Below are 26,321 nucleotides of genomic sequence, written 5' to 3' on the forward strand. Positions count from 1 at the left end.
CGCGCGGTCTAATCGAGAAAGAATTTGAAGCTGAGCGGAGGATGGTGAGCTAGATGGAGTCTAGGAAACGAAGTTGAACGGCTTGTGTCTTGGAGGAACGCTGGAGGTTAAAGGCAACTATCGTCGCTCGAGCTGATGGACCGTGAATCCGATTGGTCAGCTTTCTTACGAGAGGAGATTTCGAGGTGCTAACCTCGTTTTTTAACTGACTCTCGTATGGCGGTAGTGTTTGACACACAGTGGAAGAGTGTTCTTCAACCGGTGCACAGTGGTACATAATGAAATTTTTTGTTCAAATCACCCTACGGGTCGTAATTTTTCAGAAAACTTGACGATTTGTTTTTAAATTCTTCGCAATTATATTCTTTATCGATCTGTCCGGCCGAAATTTTGAATTTCGTTGCTGATTTTTTTATATTTAGCGAATTATACAGCACTTTTCGAAGATCAGTATCCGTGGGCTTTTTTGGCCGCCTGTTCCGAATTTAAGTCAGATCTTCGAAGTTGAAACTGGTGAATCCAATATGCTGAAGCAAAATTTCAGAAGGCTTATTCGAAAGAAACATAGTGCTTCTAGATTTTCGGGGACGCTGATTACGAATATGAGGTAATTATTATAAAGATCAAATCATTTATTTGTACCACAAATCTAATACTGTAGATCAAATTGTAAAATTTAAAATGACAAATTTTTACGCATCTCATGAATGTGTACCTACGTGATTTGCATATTTAAGCCTATTCGTCTGTGTATGAACGCGTTCTTATCGTTGACTTTTCGGATTCAATGTTGACGAGCAAGATTTTTAATGATTGATATTTTTAGAAGGCCTGATCCACTTAACGTTTTATCCCGGTTGCCTTTAGAAATCCGACTTTATTATGTGCAATCTTGTTTGAGCGGCAGGATTTGTGGTTCTGGAAGCAAATCTCTGATTTTTTTGTTTATGTGCGTGTTTAAAAATATCAAACATTAAAAATCCTGCTCATCAATATTGAGCTCAGAAAAGTGAACTATATTCGGCATATTGGATTCACCACCTTGAATTTCGAAAATCTGACTTTATATTCTGAATAGGCGACTTAAAATGCCCACAGATACTGATCTTCGAAAAGTGCTGTATAATTCGTTAAATAAAAAAAAATCAGCAACGAAATTCAAAATTTCGACCGAACAGATCGATAGAGAATTTAATTGCGAAGAATTTAAAAAAGAAATCGTCAAGTTTTTGGTTTTTTGTTTGCAGAAGAAACATTTCTAAGTTTGATTTTATTTTCTATTATTAATCCTAAAACCAAGGGTGTACCGTTGGTTGTTTGACGGTTTGTACGGTTTGACTATTATTTTTTTACCGTCAAACACAAAGTGATCCGATTCGCCCCGGTCTACCCTACATTGAATTTTATTTCTGTCGAAGAGCGCTGCAGTAGAAGCGTCATTACCCGAACCTATCAGAGCTGCTTCTGATTTACGATCGCTCTAATAGAAACACATCTACGCTTAGCAAACGAAGGGTACTCTCTGTTTCTCTGGATTTCCATCGATTGGGGGGGTAGGCTGAGCGCATTGTAGACGGTCCCCTGGCAAAAAGCACGCGGGATCCCTTCGGTTTTTCCTAAAAATCATAGACCCCATTGAGCGGCGAGTTACAGGATCGTGATAGCGCATGGTTGCCGGTGCATGCGCGCATCTCACGGCCGCGGGCCGCCAAATGATCCAGAACACCGGTGGGAATTGGTTCAGCGTGGATGGGGGCGGTGGGTTAGAGGCAGCGGAGGCAACGTTATAACTAACCAAGCTGATCTACGACCTGTTTAGTAGTTCTATATCAGCTCTGCACCATGCTTCGGTACACGCGATCGAATTGCCTCCTCTGCCGATAATATCTGACCTAAGTAGGTAACCATCGCGCGTTTGTCCGCACGCTCGCGCTCCCGCACGTACGCGCGCGGCTACTCACGCACGGGGACACGCGCGCATAACTAGAGCCGGCGATCGTGCACGTGCGCAAATAGCTGGAATATGGATGACAGAGCGAGGGCTGGCAGGAAAGAAGTTGTTCGTAGATGCTAGATTACCGCGGCCGGTACGTTTCTGGCTTGTAAACGGCTCTGGCTGGTTAATACGCAAGAGCCCTGCTACCAACCCTCCTTTCGTGGCCGCATTATACTTTCAATAGATTGCTTTACGATCGTGACTAACTAGCCTGGTCGCACGATAAATGAGTTAATGATTGATGTAACTGAAACACCCGTAATTCGAGGCACCCGTGGCTGAAATTGATTATACTATTCTATTATTGCCGTGAGTTACAAGCGGCACGGCGCGGCGCGGCGTGGCGCGACGCGCGCATAATTGCCGCGTTCTCAACCGAGTCGTTCGACAATTGAAATTTCCCATTTCGAGCAATTAAGTTAATCCTTTTCGCTGATGATCGCGGATGCTGACGATTCCTCGTGCAAATATCCGAGCGTTGATCGATCGCTCGTTATTCCGCGCATTCTACGCCTTCCAGGGGAGACCGGGGTGGGTTGTAACACCGGGTAAATTGTAACATAAGTAAAATCTTTTGAACGACAAATTTGGTGATCCACAGCTTGCAAGAGCTGCTTGACGATATTAGCACCGTCGGTTTTATTAGTGACACGGACGAGCGTTATGTATTCATTTTGTGGTTATAGCCCAGAATTTTAGTATGTAAAGCACCTAAGTAAATTTTGTCTTAGCACTTTTATTTCAATTAACCGCCGTTAGAAACCGTTTGAGTTTTTGCAAACAAGCTATTTGCTTTCACACTGCAAAAAGATGCTCTAGACGAACAACAGAACAATGGAGAATCCAAAAAGTAGAAAAGAAGTATGAAGGCAAAAGTAAAGAAAGCGAAGAAGAAGATTTTGATAGAATCAGATGAATAAGCAATAGTTGTTTAACTCGTGTATATCAAATGTTTAATAATGATCTGTATTTTCATTTATATTTTTTAGAAATGTTTATTTGTGTTTAGATTTGTATTTAAATAAGTAAAACAGATGTGTTACAATTTACCCCACATGGTGTTACTTTTTACCCCGGACTGGGGCACATTGTAACAAAGGTTCAGATTTGTTTAAGATGAAGCTAGATGTCTAAGTGTCCAAGATTTCGTCACGTTCATACACTCAATAAGTTCACCACATATGTAACTAGTAAGTCATGCAAATTATATCCTGATTGAGGAAAACACTTTCTAGAAAAAACTGTGAAAACTTTTTTTGTTACAATCTGCCCCGGTCTCCCTTACTTCATAGGTCTTGCTTTCGAGTTACGTTCGCCCTTCTGGCAGGCTGTGCTAATTTGATTGGTACCAGTCGACCAGTGCTTCCTACACTTCATGCCCAGTCCCACTACTCTGTAAACGCTATTTTATAAGCCTCTAATATTCGAACACTTTGCCAAATTCGTCTCGACTTTAATTCGAATTATCATTTGGCCGTGTCGATCAGAAGCCACAGTTTTAAATGAGGATGATAAAGGGCCTCAGCTTTTTCTGATATTTCTCGAAGGAAAAAAATTGCTTGCTTGTCAGCATGTTAAACAGCCCTATCGACTTATACTTTCGGCATGTAACGCGAGCGAATCGGTATGTCGGGCGTCATTTTCACATTCACGAGAGATTGAATGTATAATGAGGCAAGGAGATTAAACGCCGAATGTCGTTGAAACACGGAGCGCATTTGTCGATGTCTAATAGAATATTAACGAACACAATCCGGCGGCCCGATGTGCGCGCGTACAAAGCGCATTCAGTAGCTCATCGATCGACGTTTCATCACGCCCGCGGAATTGCCAGCGAGATGAAAAACAGGGGGTGGCCGCGGGAGGGGAACGCGGCGCGTAGGGGCACGGGGGATCGTTAATTGTTTAATCCTGTCCGATTGGCGCGGATATTTTTAAATATGAATCCTCGATCTAGAAATTGAACTATCCGATAGAAAATTGTGTTGTCCGATGGCGAAATATCGCTGGCTCGGCCGAACGAGCTAAGTACGATTTACGGCTTCATTTATGACGGGCTCGGCGAGTTATTTTCATTGGCTCGGTTTTAAAATGTTCCGATCGATCGTGCCCCCGCATTATACGCGGCCGGGGGCTGCTTAAACATTTTCAGGATTTACGGTGTTTCGCGCAGTCGGTGATCAGTTTTCCACGAATAATTCAAAAGCTGACGCCTCTTATTATATGTGCGCGCCGCCACCCACCCTTCCCGGGGTCCCCCCTCGCCCACACTTGAAACCCCGGCCCCTGGCCGGCTGTCGAACTCGATCGTTGAAAAGATTTATTCGGGCCGCTTCGCTCGGAACGTTGTTTCCCGCGCGCACGAGAACGAGAAAACGCTCGATCTTTATGCAAACTTTTCTCTGTCACAGGTAAGGAAGATATTGCTAAGCCGCATTGGACATGGTTGCAAGGTGAGTGGTGCTTTCTTAAAACTTGATTAAGGGTTGCTAGAGCTTCGTAAACTCGAGCTTTCACCGGGTCGATTTGAAACGGCGCACAGTGGGCCGGATTTAAAATTTCCCACCTTTCGGGTCTTCCTTTTAAGATATTGGAATGAAATTTACGCCTAAAAATAGGAAAAAATTATTCCTTCCTAATGATGTATAATTTAATATCTTTTACATTTATTTGTTTATTTTTTAATATTTTTAACTTATTTGTGTTAAAAAAATTTAATTCTGTTTATTTGGTACCTTATTTAAAGCCCTTTACAGTGGTTTAAGTAAAATGTTTGGGAAACTTTTCGTTTCCAAGTTATAAGGGAAATTCGAATAATAAAGAAAAGTAGCAACAAATCGGTTTGTTTAAATTAAAGACCAGACTTTTGCGATAAATATTTTCTTTTATTAGTAACTAATAACAACAACCCATTAAAAAATATTTTTATATGCATTAACGAAAATAGCGACATTTTTCAATTTTGATTAGGAATATCTTCCAAACGCCAAAAAGTTCCACTTTCGAACCGATTTGTTGCTACTTTTCTTTATTATTCGAATTTTCCTTATAACTTGGAAACGAAAAGTTTCCCAAACATTTTGCTTAAACCACTGCAAAGGGCTTTAAATAAGGTACCAAATAAACAGAATTAATTTTTTTTTAACACAAGTTAAAAATATTAAAAAATAAATAAATAAATGTAAAAGATAATAAATTATACATCATTAGAAAGGAATAATTTTTTCCTATTTTTAGGCGTAAATTTCACTCCGATATCTTTAAAGGAAGACCCGAAAGGTGGGAAATTTTAAATCCGGCCCACTGTGCGGCGCGGCGCGCGGCAACGATCGAGATAGTAGAGGAGGGTACCTCGCGTGGCCCCATCGGGAGCCGATCGGAATCGGTTCGAATCAAACGACCGCGATACGTCGTGGACTCGAGTCTCGATGAAGCGGTTCAGTTTCGAGCGCAGAACACCGCTGATGGTGTTTAAACAGAATTCCAAAGTTTCGTGGCGGTTCGAATTCGGCTAGCGCGTGTCAGAGGTAGATTTATACGGGGCGAGGCGTGCTCTCGCGCAGATGCCGCGGATGTGCCCTTCGAGTTTCCTCGAATTCGGCTCAGTCCTGCGGCATTCTCCAGCCACATGGGAGGCGATCTTCCAAGAATAAAGATTCGTGGGGTGAATTTTCATCGTCGAGCCCCCACAGCTCGACGGGCTTCCCTCTCTCCCCCTTGGGTGACACCACGAACTCTTTCCTCCCCGCAAAGCACGGAGCAAGGATCGCGAAGAACAGCTGCGAGCGGCTTGACAACGCCACGGGAGGACCGTCTGTTTCTCTTTTTCTTAACAGCCGAGTAAAAAGGAGAGCGGCAGGTTGAGCGGCGCGCGGCGGAGAGAAACGTGTAGCGAGATCGCTCTGGAAGGGCGACGGAGCCGAGAGAGACAGAGCGATCGGGCAAGGGAGGGAAAGCGGAGAGAATACAGAACGATGCCTTCGAGGGTGATCAATAAATATTGGCTCTCGGGGGTGAAATTGGGGTAGCCGGGTACGGGTATGGCGACGGAGGAGGGTGAGAGGAAGGACAGTCGTGCTGCTGCGGTTGCCGCCCCTTTCCTATGGCACACGACGTATGGCAGATATAACCACTTGGTATAGGCAATGGAGAATCGCTCATGGACCGTAATTCCCTCAGACTTTCTGATCGATACTCACTTTAGGCCATTCCGCCCGCGAAAAACGTGGAAAGGGCCGCCGGGCGCGGATTTACGAGGTAAACCGGCTGAACGGGCCACCCCCCGTAAAAATTCGCCGGTGCACGACAGTTTAGCGCATCCACCATCCGCCATAAGTCGAATTCTCTATGGAAATTCTCCGTGGAATAGATGTTGCGCCGATATCGGGGCAGCGTACGCGAGGATTCAATGGCCATTGCCTCGATTGCTCGTCCCCGGCGCGGGATTTCCCTTTGTACGATTCCACCCTGCGAAACGATCCAGCGATTCATCCAACGTAGATGCAATGTCGTTTTCGTTAATCGCCAGTTAATTCGATAAAGAATCGCTGTTTGAAGGTACCACCCCTCTTCGCGAGCGAGCTGTGGAGCGTCGAAGGATTAAACGGCTCGAGGGTGGGAAGATTACATTCAAGGAGGGTTATTCGAGTCGATGGGCTGCATGATGGAAGCATCTCGATCACCCTGTTATCCGTTTTGCGTCTTTGTTCTATGCGTCTCCATCTTCTATGCATCTGTTTTGAAATCTCCTCTCCTCTCTGGTGGCAATTATTCTGGAGGAGCATCGGATCATCTTGTTAATAAAAATCTTAGCCAGAATTGAGCACAGGGCTCACGGAACGAGCCAGGTTTCATTGTTGCGGCGAATAAACGGTAAACTCCTTCCCTGAGAGAATAATCGAGTGTAGGAATCGTTGTTCGCCGTTCGCGATTCGAAGGCTTCGCCAGCGTTGTTGCAGGAATGAGAACGGATTAATTCGCAACGGCGGGTGAAATTTCTCCTCGATCCCTCTCAATTGTCTCCGCCATCTTCCGCTCTCCGCTAAATAGAAATCCCCGTACCTTTCCCGTGGAGAGGTTTCCGTGAATTCGGTTAGAATTCGGATGAGGAAACTGGATGCTTCCCGAGGCGTGAAATGGCTGCGTTAACCGCTTGCACGAGCTGAAACCCCGCGTAAAGGAAAGGGGCGGACGCTTTCCTCCCTCTCCTCCTTTCTTCCACATCTCCTCCGCGCAAAATGCTCCTATCTCTCTCTCTTATTCCATTCTTTTCGAGGCTTCCGGCCAGAGACAACGTTGTTTAGTAATACCCATGCTTCAGACTGCACCGGAGGGTCATAATAGAATTTATGCGTTTCGGGGTTTCCCGTATTCTTTACAGCCACTCCTCCGTGATAATTCAGGCTGTATTAATCACTATCTAGAGACGCGGTAGCGTCTCGACGCCAAGTACATGAAAGACACCCTGTATATGTTGACTGTCGCTACCACTATCGTTTACTCGTCGCACGGCTATTCCAACCTAACCTGAAACTTATTTCATTAATATCTCATCACGCCTGCAATATTTTCTAAATTTAAAGGCATTTTCCTCGTGTGAATCGCATATAAGCTTTCGAATAAGACCAAATTCAATAAAATCGGTCCACGCATAACAGAGATATCGTAATATCGTCTCATGGATCAGTCGGAAACGGTAAGATTTTTCTTCTGATTCTTCTTCTTCTTCTTCTTCTTCTTCTTCTTCTCCAGTCAAAATTTTCGCCAAGTATATGACTTCCAGGCCGCGGACATCTAGGCAAATGTCTAGATGTTACATTTTATTTTCACATTATATTAAAATGTCCGCGATATGGGTAATGGATTTTTTTTTATAGTCTAATTATTATTATCTTCTATTCTTTTGTGATTTATTTGATTTCATGTACTTGGCGTAATTTTTTTACTTTTATATACATTACAGTGTCGAAGCCAATTTCATTTCGAAGGAATCTATTCTCCACTTAAATAGTATCCAAGTGAACGAAGAAATGAACATAATATCGCGCCCCGACACGTTTAGTTGCAATATTAATCCATTACCAGCGCTGCTTGCTCGATACGGTGCGGAAGAGTTGCCAAAGAAGTGTGGTTTTCCGCTGGAAACTCCAGACTGCTTGGCTAAACCGACGCAATGATTTTCATCGTAGGTATACCTACTTTATGGCTCTCTATTCGTCAGATTACACGCTACTTTTTTCCACGATCACGGGCCAAAGGCATATCCCAGGATAAGGGGCCGCGTGTTTTATGCACCCTCTCAAGCAAAATCCATCCGCCGGCTCGCCCCTTTCTCTCAAATTTATTAACTATAAATTGACCGGAATGTTATCCTATTTGAAATTCACGCGGATATATTTTATCCCGGCGGAATGAGCGGGCGGATTTGCCACCCCGAAGGCGCGAGCAATCTTTCTCGGCTGGCCTGCGACGGCGCCCCTCTTTGTTTCGAGGGAATTTCGGGTGGATCGCGCGGTTCGAACACGCGGATAAGCAATATCATCGTCCAGATCTCACCGAGAGGTATAAGACGAGAGTTATGCGGCCCGCTATGCGCGAGGGAATCGTAGATCAGCGGCTGGCACGTCTGCAGGGACGTGGAAGCGAACGTGAACGAACGTACAACCACCGCCATCATCCCGTACCAACCCCCTTTTCGTTCTTCCACGACCCCACCTTTCTTCCAAACCAACCCCCGCTCTCCGCTGTTTTCTCACTTTCTATCCCCTTGGTTGCTCTCTCTCTCTCTCTCTCCCTCTCCCTTCTCTCATCCTCCTTTTACCCTCCTTCTCTGTCCTCGAGCCTCCGCAGTCTCTTTCCCTCGACATTCGTATCTCGCTATCTTGGAGACCCAGCCACACGGCTTCTCTATGCCTACGTGTTTGTCTTTGTACACACTTCTAGCCCGCGTCCCTGTGTCGCCTGTGTCCGCGATAGAGCGTGTATATCATCGATACGTATACCTACGTAAAATGCCAAAGCAAGCGCATAAGGCGACGGCGGAGGCATAAGTACGAGTGTACACAATACTGGGTGTGGCATCCGGGGCCGAACTATTATTTTACCCAGCGGAGGTGTGTTATGGCACCCGAGACACCAAGGGGGGCAGGCGAGCTCCAACTTGTATTCTTTTCTATCGAGATAATTGCTCGCGGAATGTCACGGCTTCACCTGGCGCACACGAATGTCGTTCCGGTATTTTTAGTATGTTTTACGAGGGGTCGAAAGAGCCGCCGTCCCTGCCAGCCAGAGAGGATTTCGTGTCTCGCGAAAGCGATCCGCGTTTATCCGGAATAGTTAATAAGCTTAGGTAATTGGCCACGGATAAGGGCAGCGTCCCCGCTGTAACGAGAATTAAGAGCAGCGAATGAGCTGGCCCCGTCTCGTGCTAGTGGTTCTATCCTATTTTTTCGTCGGCGGAACGTGAATTAAGTCCCTTCGCTATCTTCAGTCCTCACGTAAATTACACGGGCTCCATGGAGAGAAATGGCCGCCTCTTCTTTTCCTCCACTCCACCTCTTTCTCTCCTCCTCTGTCTCTTTCTCGCGTTCTCTACTTTATTTACATATAGATACGAAAGCCATTGAGCTGCCGGGGAAAGCACTTCCCTTTTTATAGCTTTATTCATTCGGCATCGATAAAATTTGCCTCGAATTATCGCCACGGTTTCGTGTCGCCCTTGTGCACTCCCAACGCTTCCCCATGATTAACTTCACCGTATTAATCTCATTATTTCCTTGATATCGCAACACTTCGTATCACCAACTCCTGCTTTGTTGCATTCAAAAAATACAAAACCAGCAATTTCAACTTTACATATTGAAATTATTTTCGATTTCTATTAAAAAACACGAGCCAAGCCCACCCTTCAAAACTCGTCTGGCCGCCGTTTGTCATTTCTTTTATAAATGTTGCAACTCCGATCCCGCTGGAAAAAAATAGCCACTGCTATCGCGTGCATTTTTCATGGCTGTGCGTTTTGACGAAATCAAACTTTCGAACCGTTCGATTTATCAGTCGCGTTACTCGAAAAACCGTGTATAACCAGCTCCAGTTCCCAGGAATACACAGCGCCACTCTGATTCCAAGTGGTTCCATGGTAGCTTCGATGCTTCGAAAGGGTTGCGCATAACTCGAAACATATTATGAACACATACATAAACATCCCTGGGCGTTATCAGTTGTCGGACGCCGGCGCGCCGGATATTGTCGCATCCTCCGTTTTGCTCTCCCTATTACACGGCACAGAGCGAGACGCGAACGCGCACCCCGAACAAAACCCCTGAAAATCAGAGGAAACTGCGACTCGAACCAAACAAGACCCTTGATATTATCGAGGCTCCTAGCGGAATAAATAAAAATAATTTACTTCTTATGTCCTCCAACCGAATGATCTTGTCAATTCTCGTGTTCACATCGAATTCAACCCTTTGCTCGATAAGTCTAAAAAATAGATGAGTCTACATTTAATAATAATAAGTCGAACATAATTGGTTACGATGTTCAAAGAGCACGGGCCAGGTTCTTAAAAAAAAAGAGGACTAGGTACTTAGAATTCGTTCGCGTTGCAGGGCGCAAAGGAACATCTGAAATCGATATACAACAGCACGATTTCACTTGGAACGACAGGGACTCGCCTTTTTCCTTTTCCCGTCGCAAAATGTTTTATGCTGTCGCGCAGCCGTCTACAAAGGACCCGGGACTTTTACTTTTTTATTGCCCCCAAATCTTCGTCTTTTCTGCGTACCTTCCCCGAAGGAGGGGTGAGTTTACACGGGGGCCTGTAAAAAGTGGAGAAACTCACTTTCCCCGGTGAAAGTCACCCTCTTCCCCTCTGGTAAGGCCCCCCATAGGACTTTGTTATTTCTAGGGGGCGAAAAAACCAGGCGATGCTTTTCGTCCGGTGAAAGTTTTGGGACGTTGCACGGTGGCCCGCACGTTTTTCTTCTATTCGGATAGGATCTTTTTACCGTTCGCCCAGCGCTTTCTAAATTTCGAACGTTTGTACGGTTAGAAACCTCGCCCTCGAGATAAAAACCTCATTTCGTGGCGAGATAAAATCCGGATCTTTATCGTCGTAATTTGAAAACACCTTCCTCTTTTTTCCATTCAACGATTCTCTCGTGAATCTTCCCTGATTGTTGCTTCGATTTAATATCCCGCATTTTAACGGACACCAGAGTCCTTCTTTTGGAGATGCCCTCTACTCGCTACCGCGGACACGCGGAAAATTATGAAAACGGTCCTTAAATTCCTTCGTGTACACAGACATTTAAGCATGGTCACGGTGATGCCGTTTTATTACCCGTAACAACCACATCGTATAAACCAGGAAAGGACCGGAACTACCTGCTGCACCTTAACCTTCCTCCGAAATGGAAATTTGCCGTCAACCTTAGACATAATTTCCCGGATTTTTTTTCCACGGATCTGGGTGACATAAAATCTTCCAAAGTATACCTGCGGTTCTGCGCATACTTTTTCGTTCGCTCGCGAAAGGAATTTCCCAATACAGCCAAGAAAATATCAGTTTCTTAACCCTCTAGTGCATACGCCTGCTTTAAGGCGGGCACCTGTTTAATCCAGGAGTTAGGCGCCTATAATTTTTTTTCAGAATTCTCAGTTGCCAGCCTTAAAAGCATTGCCACACCGCACATATTAGCCTAAGAAACATGTCAATCTGACGTTTCGATTTGACAGAAATCTAGTTTGAAGTGTATTTTTGAGCTAAGTATGTTGCGAAAATTATTTGTAGAAGTAAAAAAATTAAATAAAATACTTCCCGACACTGTACAGCTAAAAAAAAATTATTGGTAGGTAGTTTGTGCAGTGATCTATCGAATGGAATAAAGATTTGAAAGCAAAAAATAATTTACACCTGTGAAGTGAGGCTTGGCCGGTAGCCGCCTTAAGGCGGTATCATGTTAGTGGATCATCCTAAGTTATAGTTATAGGGTGTTAGTTTATCACCGTAATAATTAATGCGTGAAAAATTTACTTGTGCACCTTTTAGCTCTTTGTTCATGAAATTTAGTACCTATATACATACATATATCATACTATTATAATAAAGCCATAGCATTTGTTTGTATGATCACAAATCCACGATCGTCAGATGGTGGTGGCTGATTTCTCCTAGATCGCTGCTCGCGAAAATGAACTCACCGGCCAGTATATCTGATACCGACCTTAGGCCGGCTCGCGATGGCTTCTCGCGCTTCTTCTGTGCTTTGTTAAATTTCGCGATGCACAATAAAATAATTCTCTATTATATCATAAATTTATATCTTTTTTAACATTTTTTCATAGTTTTTCATTAACAATTAAAGTATTTATTTTATAAAAAAAAAACCACTACATTTTTTGTACTTGCTACATGATCCCGCCTTAAGGCGGTGACCCAGAAGGCTGCCCTGGGAAGCCCAGACGTCCTCCAAATTGAAAACAAACATCGGATTCGGTCTTTTCACCCCCGAATTAGACTAGCCTAATTTTTTCAACTGAATTAAAATTCTATGCACTAGAGGGTTAATGACGCCAGATTAAATTTTATCCAAACGTCGTGGACAATTAAACCTTGGAACGGAATGCGCTTGGAAATTAGCGAGGAGACTTGGTATCAAGTAGAAGGATATTGCATCGGACGAATGGCACGGAGGGTGCCGAAGGGTGGGCGCTCGAAAGAGTTAAATGGAGACTGGTGCGGGGCGGCCAGCGACGAGCAAATAATCGAGTTTAATTGCAAAACCGTCGGCATGATTTAATTACGCGGCGCAGCACAGTTAGATATATATTATGTACCACCCCCGGGTACACACACACACACACACACACATCCTCTCGCCCTCGCCTCTGTCCCCCAGCAGACACGTAATAATAAGTGAAGCCACGCGGTGCGCGCGCGCCCGCACGTTTGTCCAGGTATCGAGCAAAGATCGCGGGCAACAATGAAAACAAATGTTCGCCCGCTTTTTCACGGCTCCGCTCGCCAATTGTCCGACGCTCAATACCCCCGTGATTCATGACGTCGATAAAGAGAAGGAGGTAGGGAGAGAGGGTAGGAAACGTGGCCGAGGGTATGCAATTAGTTTGATGTACTCCAGCGTGCGCACTTGAACTCGTTAACGATTCCGCGTTTTTCGGCGCGGCGAGGCGAGTGTTATCTGATGTAACAGCGAGCAACAACAAGTCGCGGGGAGGCCTCGCGCGGAACGAAGAAGGAGCTGCATTTTTGCATTCCCACGCGAGTTTTTGTGCACACCTCCGGCCCAGCTACGGCTGTGTGCGCGGATCTGCATAAACGTGTGCAACGTGGAAGCCCTCGGCCCGAAGAATATCGCGGGAGATCACGAAAGAGGGAACGCCCGGGGTTTCGTCGAGTGGTGGACTCGTTTGCACCGGTGCATTCGAAACCTGGCCGTATCACGAGGCCCCCCTCGCACCACCCCCCTCCTCTCCCCACCGCCACGGCCCACCAGACCCCGACTCTGCCCCCCGACCCGTTTCAGCCCTTCTTCCAAGAGGCGGCCTTATCTCTGCTTGGTTTTTGTCCGACTGCAGTAGCATGGCAACACGCGATGCAACGTTTCGCGCGAGACCAACCTGCGACAGGAGATTTCCGGCTGATATCGTTAGCTCGTAGCACGCGAGCACGCCGAATCCTCTTTCCAGACTGAACGAGATTGATGGCGCCCGCATCCAGCCCGATCCGATTTTATGAGCTGTTGACGACACCTCCTGCTCCGCACGCGGACCAGGCAGGACATGCATACGTATAATAGAATGGCCAAGCCACACCGCACGCGATCCCCCTTCGATGACTCAATTTTTTAGTCCAATTCGGTGCATAGACCGAATCTGGCCAGTTTCGCTTCGATCCAGTATTTTGCGATCCCGAGAGTGGTACTATAATTTTTTTTTATTTATTTAAGTATATCAACGGGATAAACCCTTTGTTATAAAAAAAAATACAAATCGCAGCCACGCAAGCATAGAACAAACAATTAGAAAGTACAAAAGAAAAATAATTAAAAGAAACAAAAGCAGAGAAGTGAGCGCAAAAGAACCATTAATGATACCGACAAACTGGATATAAAAAATCATAGTAATAATAATAGCAGCAAACATAATATTAAAAGTTAAGGGGCGTGGGAACTACGAACATCGATCAGAGCAGAGTGATTGAAGGAATTATAGGAGTTATTAAAGAACTCAACAGAGTTCCGATTCGAAGTTATTAGAAGTCGATTAAGATTATTATAGTAGCCGTAGAGTGTACGATGTGCCTCAGGAAGGAAGAGAATATGTTTTCTAAGGCAACGCTCCGGTGCATGAAAAGTAAGTTTCTCTAGAATTTGAGGACAATAGTGATGAGTTTATATACAAATAATATCGGGGTAGTGGAGTACCAGTGGTAGCGCAAGTCAGAATTCAATCTCGGAGGAGCCAAGTTGAAGGGATAAAAATATTTTCAATGCAAATTCAATGAAATTCATTAGGGGATTATAAAAATCTATTTGAAGAATAAAATCGAATTTTCTTTTCTTTTTACAAAGCTCTGTGATTACTTGAGTCGTGGTGACATTAATCTCCTTTTTCGTTTCTCTTTGGAGGTGCCAGGGCCACTTGGCTCTCTATCCTCTCTCTGGATGCGTCACGGAGTGCCAAAATAGGGGGTATTAGAACAAAAAAGTATCGGGATACTAGAGGAAGAGGAATAAAGAGTTTGTGAATTTTGGATGTGACGTTTGTTGACGAGTAAATCGAAAAAGTTTCTTTTAATACCGAAGTGATTAAGCCGATGTAGGTACACGAGTCGAGGTTGTATATCCGCGTCGCTTCCTGAATTATGTATTTAGTTGCAGGCCAACTCGAGGAAAGATCTTTTTCGATTATAAGTGCAACTAAACGTAATGCGCATCGTGTAATGCATAAACGTCATGGTACTGATATCTCAAGCAAGCAGTGACGCTCGAGATATTATCGCGCGCGAGTGAAATATTGAAAAAACCCTAGAAGTCGTGGAAGCCATTACGGCTGACATGCTATCCTGAATCGAGCCGATGGTAGCGAGGCAACGATGCGATCAAGACCGTGCAACGTATGGCACCAGCGACTTAACTACTCTGCAAATGTGTTATGATAATTTTATTGTCATAACGTGGCACGGCAGTTGTGCGTGCATAAATTAACGGGGGATTGAAGAGGGTACTGCACGAGTGTCAGTCTCGAAACATCTCGGTCGAACACAGTCCGCGTACGTTTCACAAAGGAATTGATGCCAATCGCGATTGAATTTAATAACGAAGCTCCCGAGCACTTAGTTCGCTAACGTGTATCGACAGCGATTTCCAATTTCAGCTTGGGATTAGATTGTGTGCTCATTAGACCCTCGGGCGCGCAACTTTATCCAATAGCGGAGCTGGTTCTTGCGCAAAGAACTTCGCACATCGTTTGAGGCGTGGTGCGGCTCGAAATCCAGCGCAACATCGTGCTCGAACTGGCAAAACACCGCGTAAAACAACGGGGAAGATTATCATCGAGCGTTGAACTTGGGAGTAACAAATGGACGCTTTGAATTACATAATAGAGGGTGGATGGCATCTCTAAGTTTTAGGGCGCCTCCTATTATTCGAAGCACGTAGACCACGACGGCTATCAACGACTCTAATGGATCTCTGCCTCTAGACGATGGATGTTGCGGTGTAAGGGAAACGAAGCCAAGAAAAAGAATCAAGCAGAGCAGGAGAGGAGGTCTGAGAAACAGAGGTCACTGTCTTCGGAATATATTGCCGCGTACGCCCAAGCGTATTCAACGATATCGTGCCTTTAATCGTGCCGTTAACTCTTCGAGAGAAACGCTTCGACATCACTTTCGCTGGGTATTTCTTTATCGGGCGTCTTAAATCACCGGGCATCGATGACGTTTGAAGTAAACTCCGATCCTCGGTTCTTTCGGGGGCCCTTGTCAGCCACGACGCGGTATACGAAGCGAGAACAGTGGGACTGGGCTTCAAGATTAAGAATAGAAAGAGAAACGAACGAGTGGAGATGTTTGCCAGGGTCTCGATTATACAAAGGTTACAGTAAAATTTGGTTTTTAACGTTTCGGGAAATTCAGGTTGAAAAGAAGAGGGAGAGGAGCAAATATGAGACGGCGGTGTCCTCAGCGGATCGGTCTGAAAAGCCCGTAATGTATCGGGTTTTTCATTTAGGCGACGGTAATCACCGTCCTTTCGGTAGCGGAATCGTTATTTCGATCCTCTCTCTCCCTTTCTCTCTTCCCCCCCCCCTTTTTTTTATCACGGCCGCGCGTAAATCGGCGGTAACGGCGATAAACCTGTGAAGCTGTGAACGTCCAACATTTGTTATTGCTCTCGCGTGTGAAGTTTGATATCCTCGTGTGCACACGCACATATTAATCCCTCCCTTGTAAGCATATGTATGCGCGTAGAATGCAAAGGACGATGTTGCCGGCGCTGGTGGTGGTTTGGTGAATCGCGCGCAAGGGGATGGGTCGCGTGGGGGTGCAGCAGAAAGAGAAACGCGGCCGGCAAACGGGGAGCAACAGCGATAGAGACGCTGGGAATAGCGGTGAGGAGAGGAGAGGCGAGGAGAGGTGTGGAGAGAGAGAGAGAGAGAGAGGGGGTGGAGGAGATGGGGGTAGGGCGTGCGCGCCTGCACCTCATAAACTTAAACCCTAATTAACCGGCGCTACGGCTACTGTTGCGCCCTACGTGCGTATGCTTCTCGTTCGTACACACGAACGCACTTTGTCGCTTTTCCCTCTCGCTCCGTTCGTTTGTGTGCACGCTCGGCCCGGTATTCTCTAGCGAGAGACGCGATGTTTATTGCTCGACTTCCCGTAAATTAGCTCCACCGCGAAACTATCCGGTGGCTTTCGTTCGCGGCCCAGCCACCGCGGTGTCTAGCAGCTTCCAAAGACGAGAGACAGCTTCTTGGAATTCCGCGAGCAGCCAGATCTTTGAGGATACGGAGTTTGAATCGCGCCGTTCATAGATTGCGGGACTTCAGCAGACCTTGCTGTGCACTCACGGTTGTAAGTATTCAACTGATGTGTACTGGCGGAGAAAGTGTAGAGTTTTAAGGATTCCGAAAAAGAACCAACGTCAAGTTCACACTGTACGGCTAGATTTAGTTTCCCTATCTTCCTTGCTAAGTAAATTTGGTGGTGCAGAGGCTAGAACTGACGATACAGCTTCGAATGGCATAGAGGAAGCTAAAAGCTTTTCAAGTGTGCCAGAGTGAGAATTAACTTCAGCGTGATTGAAAATATTTGCTTCCAGTTGGCAGGTATCGGTAATATTACGCTTCTCGAGATTCCTAGGGGTGGAAATAACTCTCCAGGGGTAGAGGCTTTAACCTTCGAGGAGAAAGCGAGACGAATCGGTGGGAAGAAAAAAAAGTGTGCGGTTCTTATTTCGGTCGGAAGCCGCGCATTGAGAGTTATATCGGCTCGGTGGAAGTAATTCTTGCCCATTTTCGTAAAAGCGCGAGGGTAATTGCGAAAGTTTCGTTTCGGTGAACTTTTGATACGAGTTATTAACCAACTTGGTACGATTTATTTCCCCCCTTTTTTTTAAAGTCACGCGGTAATATAAAGGCGGCCGTTGTATTTCGGGTGTTCCCCGGGTGGAAAAAGTTGCTTCTAGATGATGACTTATTTTTAACATGTGGCGCAGCTTTGGGCCCACTTGTTTTTCCTCCTCGAGTAGAGTCTGAGTGGCGTTATCGTTTCTGGACGATTTATTTATGGTTCCAGACTCGTCTGTAGACAATGTACCTATGCGCGTCTTTATTTCTTTTTGCAACGCAAAGTATTTCAGTGAAATATTCTGTACAAGCATCGCACGTTAACAATACAGGGAGTTGCAATGGTAATAATTAATAATTGGAATTTTCCCGATAATATTCATAATTACTTTCGCGTGCATGTATTTCCGAGCCGCGTATATAGCGCGCGCAATACCTACTCGGATCGTTCGCACTTCGTGTATCTACGTTTCCATTGCGGTACTTTTTCTCGAACCGTGGAGAACGTTTGTCAAACTTTTTATAAACACTTCATAAACGTTTCCGGTTTACCGCGCAGGCACAAACACGCCAGGCAACACCAGGGACGCGTTCACGCACACATACACGTGCCACGCGTGAGTGTGCGTTCAGAAAACGCACGCGTAGTTTCATTCCTAACCAGACACGTATTCTGAACGCGTCTCGTTGAACGGCGTCCAACACGGGAAACCGCATAATTTCGAAGCCGCGAGGCAATCTTCTCGGCACGCTTCAGTCGAGCAGAACTAAATCGAGAATCGTATGTTTGCTCTTACAGTGGTGTTATGACGGCCGCTCAACGTGCGCGATACTTTCTATCACGGCTTTTGCACACGCTAAGTAATGTGAATTGGATTCACAGAATAACTCAGTATCAAATCAATTGTTAGCAACTAAGGCGTAATTATTAACACAGACCCAAGTTCGGTCGGTGTAAGAATCGTTTGAAACTGCTTGCGAGTTTGAGATCCCCAACAGGCATGAGCCACCCATACTTGACAGAAATCTGTCCAGCTCCCGACCCACGCCAGGCAAAAATACAGGTTTACTACTTACCTCGAAGTTTCGGGTATTCGTTACCTAACAATTATCCCTCGGCATTATTAGAGACGGCTACGTGAAATGCTGGACGCTTGGTCACATACCTGGCAACATACGCGCGCGCGCGCACGCGTGCTGTCATGTCCGATTGGCTGAGCGTACCTAGAAACGCGAGCTACCGTCCACGTGCTTCCCTCCCGGGAGCAAGATTTCTCAGGCTTAAACGCGCATCGTAACACTGGATGCATCCGTAACCGCGCACTCGATGCCACGTGTGGCGCAGAACCGATCCTAGAAAAATGTTTCTCGAGTAAATAGAGAGAACGAGATAGTTAAATACGCGACGTGGGTGTATCCGTGGCGAAGGTTACCTCCGCGGCATACGACCTGCGCAAAGCGTGGCTGGAACTCGTCGGTTCGGCCAATATGGCGACTCCGGGGCAAGATCCAGCGGCGAGGGAGCACGTTGGGACATGGGAGTCGGGCTCGGCGCACGGCTATAGAAACCGGTCGATGCGAGAACGCGGAGCTCAAAACGCGAGGCTTGCCGGCCGACCGCGACGCGACGCAACGCGGCGCCACGGTCGTACGTGTTCGTGCGCGCTCACGGCCAATCGGGTGGGGCGAGAGAGATCAACATGGCCGCCGCGTGCCGCGATTTAGCTTTCCTCTGCCCGCGATTTCGGCTCCACCGTTTTCCCATTGTTTTGCCACTGTTTTTTCACGCCACCGTTGAACGCATTGTCGTCCAGCCTCGCGATGCCACCGCGGATTGGACGCCGACAGTGGTACGTAGCCAGCCGACAATCCCATCGGCGTTTCCGCTCGAACGAGAACGCGACGGTGCACATCCGACGGAGCCATCTTACGATCGTTCACACACGTGTGCCCCTGTGACGCTCGCGTATATAGGATGTTTCTGACAGGTTGGTCGAAATTTTCGGTTTGATTTCTATGCAACCTGCCGATGGGAGAATCATCGAATAAATCCGTGGCCAGAGAGGCCTGCTTTCTCCGGACACGAATTCCCGCGTATGTTTACGTTCAGGTTCAATGTAACGTGTAAGCTGCAATCGTCGTTAATGCTTCAGTGGCGTTTAATATCGTCAAATGTGTCACTGGCGGTCAGGGAAACGCGTTTGTGCTTTGAGTATTTATTACGAAGGCATTGTATTGCTGCATTCCAAAAGTAAATATTTTCAAACACAGTTTCATATCAGTACTTTGAATTCATGCTCAAAGTTTCGACCAACTGCTTGCAAACATTCTGTATACACCAACACGAATATGTGCACTGAATTCTATGCCCGGAATTTACTTTGTTTCTTTATTAAACTGCAATCTGGATTTCTTAGTGTGCTTTTCTCGAAAATTTTGACTTATCCTTTGAAATGACTCTACGTTTTGTTGACTGTGACGTTTTTTTTCTTCGTGACTCGTATGTGTTGTGTGTGTTCACCTTGTTCGCGCGGTTTTGTTCGTCACAATGTCATTTTCGCGGTGTCCAACATCGCGCGAGTTATGACACAATACTACTTTTACACCAATTCATATTTCTACGGTTCAGTGTTTCTCCCACGAACTACATAAGTAACACAGGATTTATGTGCGTTGGCTAGCATTTTAATTGCATGGTGATCACTATATAGGGGAGAATCGTGCAGTACCGACCGCTCTAAGTATCTTTGTTATATCTTGGGGTAGAGTCGATAAAAATCAGAAATTCAAAAACGTGTTTGTAGTATAGATGGAACTTAATAAGAGGAGGGAAATTATTTTTGTGAAATTTAATAATAAGAATTGATAATTCACAAAAGTAAAAAAATTGTAATGTCTAGGAAACGAAATTTGTCGTGCAGTACCGACCAACTATTAAATTAGTAGATTTTTAGGTCTACATGATTAACAATGTTAATAAACAGTTATTTAATTGGTACCATACAAGATTCTTTTCAAATTTTATTTGTACAAACATCGCAAGTATAATACTTAATTAATATTCTCAACCTTCACATTCGGTACACTGCACCCAATTTTTGTCAAATAATTCCTTGCAAACAGAATGGGCAAAATTTTCACTTAAGTAAAGTTTCGAATAACGAATAAAAAAAATAACTTTATTCATCGAATAAATTCTCGTTGAATAAAAAATTTAACTTTGTCCGTCGAATAAATTCTCATCGAATAAAAAATTAACTTTATTCGCCGAATAATCTAAAGTTAAAGTAACTTTTATTTGATCCTTATTTAAACAATTTTTTATTTAGTTAATTCCCAACTCTGCTTGCAAATAACACACTGGATAACTTCTTCCTTAAATCCTAGCTTCCTGTTTGTTAGGTTATCATACCTATCCTTATTTACTTTATTTTTCTGCGGGACATGGTAGAAGGAAGACTAAATGAACATCTTATAAATTAATCTGTGTTACTAACAAATTGAACTTACAGATAAGAAAAACTTGGTCTCTACTGGTTGACAGACTATTGGTCGGTACTGCACGACAGTTGGATAGTCGTTACTGTACGACAAACACGGGGAAACATTTTAGATCATGATATATTATGTACAAACAAATATTGCAAAACTAGGACGTTTTAGTAAACTTAATAGACTAGAGATAGTATACATAATAGAAAAAAAATCATTTACTCACATGAGAAACAAAAGATTAGCTTTGAAAAATAACATTTAACCCACTGAATATCAACGTATACGTTTAATGCCTCAGAACATCGAGAGCAATGGAGTAAACAATATGACCCCGAAATAGGTTATAGAGAATTATGATTTTCATTTGTTAATACAAATAAAGTGCTAATATCTGGTCGAAGAAGCGAGAACTAGCTTTGGTCGGTACTGTAAGCTGGTCGGTACTGCACGACTCTCCCCTATACTTCTCTAATTCCCAAAACGTGTACATACCTACAGGAACCATTCGTTGAATACACATTACACACCCATCAGCACATTTGTGTTCACACGATGTAGCGTCCCGTTTAAACGTCCCACTGTTAACAATTCATGAATATACCGTCGTTCGGCCAAACGTTTCTCATTAGATACAAAAGAAGGGGGCAAATTAAAATGCACGAACCAATTCGTTCTCGATTTCGCTGGCAAAGGCAAGTGCGTAGGATAATTGCGACGGCACGGTTGAATAATCGCGACGAAGGAATCGGTGGAAAAATGGTCTTGCGATAAATCAACTCCGGCGCGGAAACCGATGTCGCGTCGAGCGAGATTCCAACGCATCTCTCTGTCTCTCCCTCACCCCCTTTCTCTATGCGTGTGCCTGTGTGTCTTTGCTCGTAATCATTGGACGTCTCGCGTGACTCGGAACGATGCACTCAAGGCAAAAAGGTAATCATAATCGAACCGTTTGTCCGTCCGCGTTATTCACTGACCATATCTTTTTGCCGCGCATCGCAAAATCCCGCGGAGCCCATTAAGCAACCGTGTACATATTGGATAATCGGGCGCTTTACGAAACCGCCTTTCGGCAAAAGTAATTTCAACATTTCATATCCAAGGCTGACTCTCGGCCTTTTTAAATAACCCGCGAAGTACGTTCCCACGTACGAATCCGTAAACGCAATGTTTATCGGGGCACACTGTCAGCGTTTACGGTATGGCCGTTGCAAAGCGTCCTGCTGAATTTACGGTATCGCTCCTTAATTGGTCAGCGCTCGTATCTTTTTTAACGAACGAAGTTACGCGTTGAAAAATGCAATGAATGAAATGCCCGCGGCTTTACATCACGACCTTTTTTTTTAATTGCTTCATCGAGGTTTATCGGGCTTCTTGGTAATTTCTTACTAACCGATTTGAGAAAATGAAGACTTCAAGATATAGCCATTATTCAGATGCCGGTTAGGTGTCCGCGAAAGTGGCTGCGATTGCTTGCCGTCGGATACTTTAATCGTTCGCCGCTAGATAGTCCCGAGTGTCGGCACTTTATAAATCTTTGAAACATATGAATGAGTAATTCTCACCAACACCCCGTTAACCAAGAACTCTACGGTAGTCGCTGTCGATTTCTGTCTATTCAGTTGCCCCTAACTTCTCTTTACCGCCGCCGAATGTCTTTCGCCCGCGTAAGTCCTCTTATTACGTCCAATCGCCCGCGAGATAAACGCGATAATTAGGACGAAATAATTTCATCGGAGGGTGACGAACTCGTATGTATATAAATTATCGTTCGTGTCTCGTGGCGCTACTAATCTGAAGGCACGCATCGTTGGCAGGCGAAAGAATGAGCGAGCGCGCGAGATATGGCAAATTCCGCCGCGATAATGCGCAAACTTATCGGCCCGGTGACGCGGCACGCTTGATAAATAATTAACTGCCACCGTAAAACCTCATAAAGTAATGTAATCGTGCGTACACACTGTAATCGCGCGCATATGCTTTTACGCCTGACCGACTTCGTCGGATCGCTTTGACGGAGTTAATGCGACTTCCTTTCCTGGTTTTACGCGCTTAATTAGTCGCCGCGTACAAATGAAGCGATCGGCGGGACGGGTTAATGCCGCCGTTACTTTTAACCCCTACGGCAACTGTCAAAATAAAAGTGGCTAAAAAACAGCCGATAGCCGTCATTATCTTGCGAACGAGCGGATGGTTAATTTCACTTTCTTGCATCATTAGCCCGTAATTGGGGGGGTTCTTTTTTTTCCGCCGGCGTATTAACACCATTTTGCAGCAGTGTCGAAACGTATTGCCGATCTTCCAACTAATTGGCGAGGTCCAGAGGCTCTTTAATCGGGGAATTGTAACAGCCGGATCGAATTACCACCATAACGAACCCAGATCCTATCTCGGCGACTTTTTCTGCATAATGAAGCTACAGTTTCTCCATTATCGTTTCTAAAGAAGCTTGTCCATCAACAAACTGATACTAATGCCGCGTAAAAGTCACTTCAGAGCGCTTAAGGGTAGAGAATTCGTGTCTGCAGGTGTACGTAATGAGAGAAAGGGTAGAACGTTGTTAGTAGCTAAACAGAGGATAGCAGGGTTAATTATTTAGTGGCCTGGAGGAGTCATCTCCCTAAAAGTCTTTTACGAGAAATTTAAGTAATGTTGGGGGCGGCAACGCAGGCCCAGATTTAGGGAAAGGTTTCGTAGGTGGTTTTAAATATTTGTAGAGGAACTGTAGATACACTATACGTGTTCCAAATCGAAAAACCTGTATTTATGTAAATCGCTCGCGAAATGTTGAACGCCTAACAAGCCTCAGCGAGTGCCCTGGCTCACCAGCGAGTTTCCATTTCGCGATTCTCATTGAAATTCCATGTGTCCAAAGTTGTGCGTTCCGCGGTGAGTTCGGAAACTGGACCATCGTCCGTTTCTGCGCCTTCGACGAGTGTCTGAGAGTGTCCGCACGGCCATTAATTCCTCCGTTAATTCATAGGTCGACGAACGTGTCGAAAGTGAGAAAGCGGTCGATGTTTAGGAATTTTACACGCGATATTTAGATTCCCAATGTCCGATCGAGATTAGGAGTCGCATAGACGAATCGGCGGGGAAACGTGGGCGTGTAATGGATAAGAGAAAAGCGAGGAACGTCGGGAGATAAGAGATAGAAGCTTTTCCGTCGGGGATGCCACCATTCGAACGCCTCGAAATCAATTTAGAGAACCGCCCGAGATAGCCGGATAACATCGGCGGAGCTATCGATTTCTTTCTCGTCCGCTCGCGTCCCACGACTGCACCTTTCAAGTTGAACGTTTCTGAATGGTCGTCCGATCGTCGCTCGAACGTTCCTTGGTTCTTCCTGGGGTAAATAGGCGGGTGCGGGAGCACCTGGCCGCTGTTTGCACAGAGAGGTTAACCACAGGGGGCCCGTGCCGCTTCGCGATCGCGGCCCGATGCTCGATAGGGATCGCGGAATCGCAGGAAAACAATTATCCGCGTAGAAAGCGCATGTCGGGCGCGTTGAACGAAACGTGAAATTAAGAAGATATAGCTGGCACATCTACGCAGCGGGGGTAGTCGATCATCAGGGGCAGCCGAGCGAAGCGAATGGGCAAGGACGCGCGTAACAGCGGCACTCTTCGGTAACACGCGCGATAATCACCCGCATAAAAGACACCACGTACATACATTGACGCAACGTATCATCAGTCGCTGGTTCGTTAAAGGCTAGACGTATCAGGCCCCGATAGCAGTGGCGTTACACTTGGCAGACACGAGCCTCCATTAACCGTTTTTAATATCGGATATCTCGCGACCTGTATCTGCCGTCGTAATGTCCGAGAGAGCAGGGCAAGCAGAAAGGGGGGACGGTTAATTATCGTGGCCGTGGTGAAATCATACGGACGCGATAATTAACTCTTTCTTCGTCTTCATTCCGCCGCCCCACTGCCCGGCCGGCCACAGGTCTTGATCGCTTTTTGCGCGAAGACGATGCCTCGGGGGCAAGCGAGTTCTTCGTATTAATTATTAATCGGGGTAATTAAGGCCCAGTTTCCGCCGAAATACATTGTATATGCCAGACGATCCTTGGTCGACGTCCGGTTTCTGAAAATAAATTTCTGGCCACCGGGGAAGAGTCTGAAGGCCTTGGCAGCTTACGACCCTTTACGAACCATAAGTTTTGAAGCGAAACTTGGGTCGTTTTCAGAGCTATCGCTTTTTCGATATCGACATATTTCTTCCACCCATTAGACTGCTTAGAAACATTGTCACTGGAATTTTCTGCGTAAACACAGAGATACCGAGCCAGCTTTCCCGGCTTCCTCGACGTCCGCTGAGCCTTTTCCCGGCGAGATCGTTCGAATTTCGAGCGTTGCAAGAAAAATTGGTGGGATTTTCTTAAGGTTCCGAAGTTGCGATCACAGTCGGCTATTTCGATTCCCGGTGCTTCGTCTTCCCGCGTCGAACACGTCAGCCACTCGCGAGCCTCTCTCCGCGCGGGAATATAAATGCGCGTACAGTGTCTCTTGAAGGAGGAAAGGTGAGGAGGGTGGCAGAGGAGGCGTGCGCGCGTACATACGCCGGTACAACTGGTCCTCCTAAGGGAGAGAAACACGCGACGGGGACCATGAGGCCGAGGGGTTGAAGGGAGACGCCGAGAAAGAGAATGAGAGGGAGGGAAAGAGAGAGATAGCCTGGAGGGGCCTTCGGGAGGGCTCTGCATTGAGTTGTAAAAGCGTTCGTTCGGTCTCGCCGCCAGGCGGCATGGTCGCTTATGTAAAGGCCGGCTACACGCCGCGTGATGAGTGGACGCTGTTCCGAGCGTTTCTTCTTTTAACTCTTTGCTCTCGCTTTTGCACTCTTACCTGTCGTTGCTTACGTACGCGAGCGAAAGAGCGAGAGAGCGCCGGCCCGTATGCGTGAGTACTTACTCGCCTGCATGCCTCTCTGCTGCTTCCCTCCTACCTTTCCCAGAAATCTTTTTTCCCTCCCTCTTCCTGCTACGAGCGACGGAATCGACAACCCCCTTATTCTCTCGTCGCGAACAGCTCGTTGCTCGCGTGCTCGCGTGTCCCCTGGCGAACGAGCGCTCCATCGACGGCCCCTTTTTCCTCTGCTCGTCCAAGACACAGCGGCGCAGAGCGAGCCCCGCAAATTGGACCATCCTTTCGGCGAACGATGAGCTACGTCGCCGGTCTAACTGCTTTTTTCTCGCGGCTCCCACGTGTACGCGAAAATTACAGAGCCCGCGATT

General features: G+C 45.8%; 1 protein-coding gene across 3 annotated transcripts in view; it reads left to right on the top strand.

The window, feature by feature from the left end:
* LOC143366141 (homeotic protein antennapedia-like) overlaps positions 1-26,321 on the top strand; it is a 368,003-nt gene that overhangs the window by 50,218 nt on the left and 291,464 nt on the right. For 2 of the 3 annotated variants that reach the window (XR_013084669.1, XR_013084668.1), the window contains exon 2: positions 4,408-4,449. The exons of the other annotated variant lie outside the window; for it this stretch is intronic. The gene's annotated coding sequence lies outside the window, so the exon portion shown is untranslated. The remainder of the gene's footprint in view (positions 1-4,407; positions 4,450-26,321) is intronic. 3 annotated transcript variants of the gene reach the window in all.

The sequence above is a fragment of the Andrena cerasifolii genome, chromosome 2 (genome assembly GCF_050908995.1).
Source record: "Andrena cerasifolii isolate SP2316 chromosome 2, iyAndCera1_principal, whole genome shotgun sequence".
Classification (NCBI taxonomy): domain Eukaryota; kingdom Metazoa; phylum Arthropoda; class Insecta; order Hymenoptera; family Andrenidae; genus Andrena; species Andrena cerasifolii.